A 10971-nucleotide genomic window follows, 5' to 3' on the forward strand; every position below is an offset into this window, starting at 1 on the left:
TCTCAGGGCACCTGGGTGGCTCAGTTGGTTAAGTGTCTGACTCTTGATTTTGGCTCAGTCATGATCTCATGGTTCATGAGTGTGAGCCCCACATGGGACTCCACGTTGACAGCTTGGAGCCTGCTTGGGATTCTCTTTGCCTCTCTCTCTCTGCCTCTCATGCTCTCACATGTGTGTGTATACATGCGCTCTCTCTTTCTCTCTCTCAAAAATAAATAAATAAATTCAATTTTAAAAATAAAAGAAAAAGACTATACTTTCAGGGATCATTTCTATAGTTTGTTACTAGAGAGGTTTCTCTGAATGTGTAGAGTACCCGAAAAAAAAAAAAAAATAAATAAAAGAAAAAAAAAAGAACCAAATTCTTTCTCTGTCCCGGTACAAAATGTCTGCTGATCACTTCTGGGGTCACTGTGGGTATTTTATAGGAGTTCCCATAGTTCTCTAATGTCTCCTTCCCAGCCCCCTCATTGTGTTCTGCGGTCTCATTCATACGAGGGGTGTGTGCCTGCTGCAACACAGCCAGAGAGCAAAGGAGCATGGCTCCTGGTTCCCTCCGCTGGTTCCCCCACGCCAGAGACCCCATCAAATGATCTCACGGTCCCGCATTTCCTCTGGCCTTACCGCCCTGCTGTGTCCAGAGGGAAATGGAGAGGATCATCTTTCTGAACTCTGACCCATTGCTAACACATGCCCAAAGCTGCTCTGCTTGGGCCTCCACAAGGATAACAACTCCTTCTGCCTCTTCCTCAAGTCCTCTCCACTGGGCTTGAAGGACCCATCTCATGGGGACTGACAGAGGACAGTCACCTCATATCTGCCTTCTCTGCCCCAGAAAACAGAGCTCAAAGCTTCCTCCCTATAACAATAAAAGCCCTCAGGTAAATCAGCTTATGATACGGACTGGTCTTGAAGCTTTTCCAATAGTTTGCTAGACATGCTTAAACTTAACTGAAATTCAATGGGGAGCAGACCCTAAAGCTCACACTGATCCTTTTTGCACAAACCATGTCTGACTAGGGGATACTAGATGGCCTTAGAGAAGGTTGTGGTTGTGATCCTAATCACTTACACCTGTGTTTCAAGGACATTGGTATAAAAGGAGGATATCAGGCTGCCTGTCAGATACTATTTCCCCTTCTCCATGATGCTGCTCTTTTGGGGGCATGAAGTCCCAGATTTTTCAAATTCCTCCCAACCAGCAGCCAACAACCAAAGCTGCCACAGGAGTGACCTTGTGTCCAGGGATAAAAAGTCTTACTGAGTCAGAGTGTGTGCTCCCCAGTGAAGACAAAGACAACCAGTGGCTAAAATGAGGCCATTACAGGGCACTTTACAATGATCTTTTTCCTCCCGTACTCTCCCTATTTTCCTCTTGTACATGTACTGCATGGTGGTGCCTGTGGGATACTTGGAAATTTCATTTCTGTGTGCCAAAGCTCGGCACAGGTGTTCTGGACTGGCTTTGCCTTGCAGGTGTCCCTGAGTGTCTTTTTGCAAGTTAAATTCTGTCCTAAAGGCACTGAAAGGGATAGCCACATGATGCATTTGTCCTTCCTAAGGAAGGTGCCTCTGATTTTCTCAGTATGGTTTACTCAAGTGAATCTATACCCTTAATAATAATGCATGTGCCCTATTAGGTTGGAAGGCCCCTGAGGACATGTTCCCCCAAAAGCAATTCCTGAATTAAGGATTTGAGTGCAAGTAGTTTATTTAGAAGATGCTCCCAAGCAGCACCGTTTTCAGGGGCTCCTGGGTGGCTCAGTCGGTTAAGCGTCTGACTTCGGCTCAGGTCATGATCTCGCAGTTTGTCAGTTCGAGCCCCGCATTGGGCTCTGTGCTGACAGCTCACAGCCTGGAGCCTGCTTTGGATTCTGTGTCTCCCCCTCTCTCTCTCTGCCCCTCCACTGCTCAGGCTCTGTCTCTCTCTCTCTCAAAAACAAACAAACAAACAAACAAAAAAAGAAGCACAGTTTTCAAGTGAGGAAGTGAGACAGGGAATGGAAGAGAGACAAGAGACAGAGCTTTAATAACGTTTCTGCTGTGGGCTCAAGAACTGGGCTCAGTTCTATTGGCAAGCCTTGGACATTCTAAAAAGATCACACCTCACATTGTCTGACCAAAGAACAAGGAAGTGGGGGCACTTATTCACCAACTTACCCCCATCATGGGCAGAGGAACGCTCCTGTGCATGGGCCAAGTATGCCATGGCCAGAGAACACCCTGAGGCACAGAGGAGCTGGAAGCCATTGGCCTGGATGGGACCTGTCAGCAGGCGATTTACAGGATGAATAGATGATTACTGGGGCATAAACACCCTCTGCTGCAGGGATCGTGGCTTTGCTTCCTTCTCTCTGCATCCTTAGCACCTGGACAGTGCTTGGCACTGCATAGATGCTCAATACATGTTATAGATTAATGGACAGATGAATGAATGAGTATCACATGTGCACAAATATACTTGAATGGTTCAACAAATGCTGCTCAGTTGTCAAAAACCATTTGGGACTTTCTGAAACCAACTCAAATGTCAGTGACAGTGGTTAGCAGTGGGCTTTTAGTTTGAAGTTCTTGACCAAAGTAGATGGGGAAGCATCAGCAAGGTCATTAAACACAAAGCCAAGAAAGGGAGTCTCCCTATACAGCACCTTGGAAATCATAAAATGGATACAAATAAGAGATATTATTATCACCTCTATTCCTGGATGTTTCCAGGCATAGATGACTCAGCACCCAACTGGGCTGATGATGTCATTGTTATGTAGCTTTGCCAGTTAGACAAGGCTTTTTATACTGAATCACAATTTCCCTCCTAATTGGTCATTGGTTCCTTTTATATCTGTAAGAAACCCAGTTTTGTCTTTTGGTCATACAGCCTTTTTTTGTTGTCCAACAAACACAGCCCCAATGGCACCATTTCAAAACAAACAACAGAACCTATGTTGGGAACGGATAGAGAGATTGCATGCAAGAGTGAGACTATGGTTGAATTGTGAGATTTGGAGACAGGGGGAAGGTGTGAATACAAAGGAAAAAGGTAAAGTTTGAGGCTCTAGTAAGGGTCACAGTGCAGGAGTGTGTCAGGAGTGAACCTTCAAGAGCTTCTCCTGCAGCTGCAACCTGGGCACTGCCATCATCTGACATTTGCTTTCTCTGAGTGCTGATCACCAGTCACCTTTCTCCAGCAGTTTGACCTTTGATTTTATTGACTGTAGTCACTTCTTGTGTGCCCCCGCGAGGCCTCAGGGCACCACCCTCACCTCTCCTGAGCCCCCAGTAGCTTCCTCTCAAGTTCCTTCCTGGGCCTGTCATAAAGCTGCACATGCTCCTGTCCTCACTCCCTCTCATCGACACCCACACCTTCAACTACCATCCGTGCTCTGACAACCCTCAAGTCTAAATCTGTGCTTCAAACTTCCCTCTTCTCCGTGAGATGGGCCCACACATTTATAATTTCTAACTAGAACTTTTTATCTAGATTTTCTGCTGGTTCCCCAACTCAAAAGTCCAATATGAAATTCTTTATCCCTTCCCACTCCTGACTTACTCATCATGCAGTGTTTCCTATTTTGGATAATGACAAAACTATCTAAGCCTGAAACCTAGGGGTCATTGCAGATTCCCTTTTCTACTCCAGTGAGATTCCACTGATTGTATTTACTACATATCTCCTGCATCTGTTTTATCTTTTCCATGTCCCATCATTGCCACTATTGAGACATTTTTCCCACCCGGGCCAATAAACAGCTTCCAAAAGATCTTCCTGCTACCATCATCTGCCACCTCCTTTCCCCTTCCAGCCCCATCCCCCACGCAGGCTTCAGAGTCATCTTCCTAAGCTGAAAATGTGATCACATCTTCTTTGACATGGCACTTAACAGTTCTTCATCCACTGGATCCTCCCTCCCTCTGCAGCTGTTTGTGAATACTTAAGGAGAAATATTTTATCTGTTGAAATCAACCAATTAAAAAATATTTCTTGAACACCTTCTACATGCTTAAGATTGTGTTAGGTCTGGTGGAGGACATAAAAGTTTAGTACATGACCTTCAACTCCTAAGGGCTTTCAAAACTAACATGTGAAAAGAATTACTGCATAATTAAGTGCTTAATTGTGTGGTATAGACTACAAAAGCAATATAAATTGTATTTCCAGGTTTTCAAAGGTTCATAAAAATCTACCGATATGTGTGCACATATAAATGATGCATATATAATTCTTTGATGAAAAGTTTATAATACAAATTTGCCTTGATAACACTATTACTTATACTGTGAAGGGGGAAGGAAAGGTCACCTCTGTTACACAACAAGCCTTCATTAGTTTGAGTGTTTACTTCACAAAACTACTTATTTTATTGCAAATTCATCCTATTCTCATTTCAGTAGGAAGGAAAATGGTCTGTGTAATTGAAATAAAAAACGGGCTATTGCTTACACTTCTTAGAGGGATATAAATCAGACAGAGTCAACATCAGGTCGAACAGGCAAGGTAATGGAGTTATGAATTACATGTTTGTTTCCCCCCCAAATTCATATGTTGAAGCCTAATCCTCAATGTGTTGGTATATGGAGGTATGATAATTAGGTCATAATGGTGGAGTCCACATTTATGGGATTAATGCCCTTGTAAGAAGACACCATCTCTTTCTCAGGCACGTGAGTATAAGGGAGAAGGTAACATATCTACAAGCCAAGAGGCAGGTCCTCAAGAGAGAATAGGTCTATCTGCACTTTGATCTCGGACTTTCCAGTCTCCAAGACTGTGAGAAATAGATATTTCTTGTTTAAGACACCCAGTCTATGGTATTTTTGTTATAGCACCCTGAACTGAACAAACTCTTTAACATAGCAATCTTTTTTTTTTAAGTTTACTTATTTTGAGAGAAAGAGCACATGTGTACATGGGCAGGGGAGGGGCAAAGAGAGAGAGGGAGAGAGAGAAACCCAAGCAGGCTCTGTGCTGTCAACACAGAGCCCATCGTGGCTCTCAATCCCAATGAACTGTGAGATCATGACCTAAGCCGATATCAAGTGTTGGACGCTTAATCAACTGAACCACCTAGGCACCCCTTTAAATCAATGTATTGGCCAGCTTCAACATAAAGAAATCTAGCTCAAAGCAGAGAACCTCACAAACAGATGGGACCCCTCTGCAATCTAATACTGGTTAGCTTTTTCATTAGAAGAGCCCATCATGATGCTTCTGCCTTGTCAAATCTCCATGTTGAACTCCACAGGGAGGCCATAAGCACCCAGCTTTTCTCACCTGAAAATAGATGGATTTGGCTTTGCAGCAAGGAAACCAATTTAGATGCAACATGGTGCCCATTACTTCCCCTGTGAAAACTGTTCATAGGTGAGGTATCAGAAGTACAGGGAAATTATATCATCTCTTCTTGTTTTTGTTCATTAACTTGTATGGGCTTGAAACAAAGGAAATTGGCACTCAAGGATTTGAATAATGCTGGAGGGTTTTTCTGGAGTGGTCTGAGCTTTACAGTAGGAGCTAGGAAGTTTGCCCTAGTACTGGCTCTGCTGTTAACCAATTGTATGTGCCTACTAAGCACCTTAACCTCAGGAGTCTCAGGCTCCTTATCCCGCATAAAGTCCTACTGGCGATAAACACAACTTTATATGAAAACGTTTCAGGAAGTTTGGGGCCCTAAAAAGTGTAGGGTATCTGAGATTCCTACCATGACCTTTAAAGTGCCCTGGGCTATTTCTGTCCAGGGCCATAATTCCTTCCTGTCTTGCCTCTGTGCAGAGTTTACCATCATATGAGCACCTGCTCACTCGTTCCATTGCCGAAATTAGTTTAAAAAGGACCTATTGTGTTAACAGAGTGTCTTCAAGCTTTAGAAACACTTTCACAACACCATTTCATTAAATCCTCACAACACCGGGGCGCCTGGGTGGCTCAGTCGGTTAAGCGGCCGACTTCGGCTCAGGTCATGATCTCATGGTCCGTGAGTTCAAGCGCCGCGTCAGGCTCTGTGCTGCCAGCTCAGAGCCTGGAGCCTGTTTCAGATTCTGTGTCTCCCTCTCTCTGACCCTCCCCCGTTCATGCTCTGTCTCAAAAATAAATAAACGTTAAAAAAAATTTTTTTTAAATCCTCACAACACCACTGAAGTAGGCAGAGCAAATATTATTTTTATTTAAGGGGTGAGGGATCTGAGGTTCAGCATCCAGGAGTGCTTCACTTCTTTTGTCCTCTCCCAACGCCCCAGCTTCTCTCTGCTTCCCCAAAGGCCCACGTGTCAGTGTTTCTGGATCTTCCATGCCTTCCAGGTTAGAGCCTAGAAACTTGGGTCGATCTTCCCATCCAACCCTAAACATAAGTGTTCTCTCTTGCTCCTTTTAATCTGAAGTTTTCTATCTAATTCTTTATCTGGGAGAAAAAAAAAATTCCAGCCTTGCCACAAACACCTACTGCTTGTCTACCCAAGACCATATATTCTGTCTGTTCTTATCCCTCTTCCCTTCCTTTTACTCTCCATCACTACAAAAATAATTTATTCAGCAAATGTTCTTTGAGTTGCTACTTTTTGCAGGACACAAGTTAGATATTTAGTGGTGAAGGTAGAGGATACACACAAGGTTTTGATAGATGGTATGGTGTCTATTTGTATTTTTAAATGGTATGTCTGTTTTATGATTGTCCTGTGTTCCTCCATGTTTGTCTTTTCAGTCTTGGATTATAAATTACACAATGTTGGGTCCTTGCACTGAACTCATCCCTAGTTGATATACGGAAAGAGATACCTCAGCACGGTATTTTTATCCTCCTCAGTGATTTCCGCTGATATCAAAAGTCAGGACTGGGGCGTCTGGGTGGCTCAGTTGGGTAAGCCTCTGACTCTTGATCTCAGCTCAGGTCATGATCTCACAGTTCATGAGTTCGAGCTCCAAGTCAGGCTCTGTGTTGACAGTGCAGAGTCTACTTGGGATTCTTGTTCTCTCCCTCTCTCTCTACCCCTCCTCCATTCATTCTCCCTCTCTCCCTCTCAAAATAAATTTAAAAATAAACATTAAAAAAATCAGGACTTCTAGAAACATGAGAAGAAAACAAAAGTCTATCACAAAAGAGTGAAAGAAGTAGTGGCAAAACCCAGATCATTTAAATTACTGAATGGTAAATGTTATTTGGTTGTTATTTAGAAGACTACAGAGATTCTCCAACACCCAGCCGCTGGGTTAAGAGAAATTTTCTACTAAGAACCAGCTGCATTTACAAAAGCTCATTTGTGCATCTGCTACGTGAAGCCTGTAGTGAAGTGTAAGTTCAAGACCTTCTTAATTCATTAGTCAGTAACTTATTGATTCTGAAGGCTACAGACCCTGTGCCTTGTCATCATTTTCATAAAGCATTCCTCAGGGTAGTGTTCGCTGTAAAATATTGAGCTTATTAAGAGTTTTGGGGCCTCTGATTAACTCTCACAGCAAAAGCTATGTTAAGTAAATTAGGTACCAAATAAATCTAATATGATTGTGGAGAGTCTTTAGCTAAATTAAGACGCTGACAGCTCACATAACAAGATGCGAAGCAATGTAATTAAGAAAAATAATCACCTATGCCTGCTGAGAGGACAGGTTTGACCCCCAGTGAAGGGACTCCCAAGGCATTTGTTCTCTAAAAGACAAATCTTGCTGTTTCGTTCTGCTGCAAGTGGGGAGTGGGGCAAGAGATCTTTTTCTTTATTCCAGTATTCACTATGGATTCTACTACAGAGGATTATGTTTGGGGAATAGTCATATTTGAGGCAGAAGGACAGATTAGCAGAGCACCAGCCTCTCTTATATCCCTCAGTGTGGCACTCGCAACTCCCCTCTCCCTGCTTTCTTCTGTTGAAGAGACAAGAGAACTAAAACTTCACCTTTTAAGGCTCCTTCACAGGTAGAAACGGTCAAGCAACCCAGTTCTGGCCACTGAGATGTGGGTGGGAGTCACTGGATATAGGTTCTGGGCAAGCTTTTCAAAAGGGACTGATGTGATTGGCATGCCCATTCTGCCTTTTGCCCCCTTTTCCTTCTCCCTCCTTCCTGCATGGAAGGTGACCGAGATGCCTGCCTGGAGCTGATGTTTGAAGGATGGCAGAACAGGAAGCCAAAGGTGGCTCAGGTTGTCCACTCCTTGGGCACCTTCTCACTTGAGAGAACTCCCATATTTTTAAGCCATTTCCAGCAGGCTTTTTTGTTGTATGCAATCAAATATAAGCCTAATTTTAGGATTTTCAGCTCAGAGGGTAATTCTTCAGCAGTGCTGTTGGGTTTAACAGTAATAACAGTAAAACAACTGTTTTACTGTTAAAAAAAAGTAAAACAACAACAAAGGGGCGCCTGGGTGGCTCAGTTGGCTGAGCATCCGACTTTGGCTCAGGTCAGGATCTCGTGGTCTATGAATTCAAGCCCCACGTCAGGCTCTGTGCTGACAGCTCAGAGCCCGGAGCCTGCTTCTGATTCTCTGTCTCCCTCTCTCTCTCTCTCTGCCCCTCATGCTCTGTCTCTCTCTGTGTCAAAAATAAAATAAACATAAAAAAAATTTTTTTTAAATACTAAAACAACAACAGTTGCGTCTTGTATCCCTTCGTGGTAAGAATTTACATTAGGAATTTTCAGACAGTGACATGAACTCCTTGGAAGAACTCTGCATCAGACCCATGAATACAGAGCCAGTGTGAATGCTGTTCTCATCAGGCCCTTCAACCTTTCCATCTGGTGACAATTCTCTTCTTGGGAGATAACTTTCCATGGATTCCTGTGGATTTATTAAAGAGGCAGGATTATACCTTCCTTACTGCTTTCTTGGGATGGTTCATCTGCATTTGCTCTCTTGGGAACTAGTATTTAAATCCTTCCTGTTCAAAGGAATGCTTGTATAAGTATAAAAATAAGATGGTGGTTCCTGGCTATACTGCTTTCTTCTGCCATACTCTGGTCCTTGCATATAATCCTGGGAAATGAAGCAATGACAGTAAAGATAAATTCAGATGTAGATGAGAGGAACAAAGGGAGAATGAGAGGGTGATGAACCTTAATTCCTGTGGAATATGATCTCCTGGGTCACAATGTGTTTGCCATGCCATTCCACATATGCTCTGGACACTCCTTGAGCATTCAAGAGGACAACAGTAGTCAGCTGGTGACATGAATTGTAACACCTCCACATGCTTCCTCTTCATGTAATGGGTCTACATGAGAACTATGATTAAGAGTCAACTTTTCTTCCTGCCAAAGGCCTACTGGTACACATTTCCGATTCCTTGTACTTAACTATGGGTCATAATGGGGATTTGGTTACATTCCTTCTTGAGATATGATTTATTTCATTTCATCAACAAATATTTATTTAACACTATATTAGTTATCAATTACTACATAACACAGCACCCCAAAACTTAGTGGCCTAAAACAAAAATAAGCACTTATTATCTCACAGAGTGTTTGAGAGTCAAGAATTTGGTATCCATTTAGCTTGGTGATTCTGGTTGAAGTCAAGATACCAGTGAGGCTGTAGTCATCTGAAGGCTTGATTGAGGCCGCAGGATCCACTTCTAGTACTGCTCACTTCCACGGCTGTCGGTAAGAGGCCTTAGTTCTTCACAGGCTGTTCCTAGGAGGCCTCACTAGTCAGTGCTATTCCTTTGTAGAATGATTCTCAATGGCTCTTGGTTCCACCCTCCTTCTTTTCTATCACAGGTAATCTGTGTGGACAGCTGCATAGTTGTCTCGGCTCATTTCCTCTTGCAGAAGTTTGGGAATCTAGAGGCCACTTATCCTTTCATACTATCTCTGCCCCTTATAATACAAGTTGGCCATATTTGTTTTTTATTATCATAAATCAGTTTAATTTCCTTTATTAAGAAAGGCCAGCAGGCTGCCCCAATGTGGAAACAATCCCTACAGTCTCCTGGGGTGCATGGATGGTGTCTTGGTACTGATTTCCTCTGTCACTTTTTTTTTTTAATATAATTTATTGTCAAGTTGGCTAACATACAGTGTATACATTGTGCTTTTGGTTTTGGGGATAGATTCCTGTGATTCATTGCTTCTATACAACACCCAGTGCTCATCCCAACAAGTGCCCTCCTCAATGCCAATCATCCATTTTCCCCTCTCCTCCCCCCATCAAACCTGTTTGTTCTCTGTGTTTAAGAGTCTCTTATGGTTTGCCTCCTTCTCTGTTTGAAACTATTTTTCCCCTTCCCTTCCCCCACGGTCTCCTGTTAACTTTCTCAAGTTCTACATGAGTGAAGACATGTGATTTCTGTCTTTCTCTGACTTATTTCACTTAGCGTAACACCCTCCAGTTCCATCCACATTGTTGCAAATGGCAAGATTTCATTCTTTCTCATTGCCAAGTAGTATTCCATTGTATATATAAACCACATCTTCTTTATCCATTCATTAGTTGATGGACATTTGGGCTCTTTCCATAATTTGGCTATTGTTGAAAACGCTGCTATAAACATTGGGGTACATGTGAAGTTGGCCATATTTATGACAATACAATCTGTGGGTTTGACAAAACGTTGTGGGTTTGCACTCTTATTGGGGTTCATTTCATTAGGTAAAAGTCACATCCACAAATTGCTTCAAGATAAGCCCTTCTCTTCCTGAGCTTCTCTGAGACTGCTAGGGCACAGCATCCTTAGACTTCTTAGGAGCCATATTGTTTGGATGAATAGTTCTTGAAGCACAGCCTTAGATCTTTCTGATAACTTAATGGAGGATTTTATAGTCAATCCTTGGCTTCATCTTTAGATCATGTTTTTCTGAGAGTACTCAGAAGAGCATGCTAGAATTCTGGGCAAACTGGGAAACTTTAAATACAATACTTCTGGGGCTCTTTTGTTTATCAGTACTTCCTTTAGCTTATCTCTCCCCTCTTACATTTTACTATAAGCAGCAAGAAGAAACCAGGTGGCATCAACACTCTGACTGGAAATCTCCTTGGATAGGTCAGCCAG

The 10971-nt window shown here is 42.8% G+C and overlaps 1 pseudogene; it reads left to right on the forward strand.

The window, feature by feature from the left end:
* The first annotated feature begins 247 nt into the window (after window positions 1-247).
* On the forward strand, window positions 248-335 carry LOC132682474 (small nucleolar RNA U3; annotated as a pseudogene).
* The last annotated feature ends 10636 nt before the right edge of the window (window positions 336-10971 follow it).

The sequence above is a fragment of the Panthera onca genome, chromosome A1 (genome assembly GCF_046562875.1).
Source record: "Panthera onca isolate mPanOnc1 chromosome A1, mPanOnc1 haplotype 2, whole genome shotgun sequence".
Lineage (NCBI taxonomy): Eukaryota > Metazoa > Chordata > Mammalia > Carnivora > Felidae > Panthera > Panthera onca.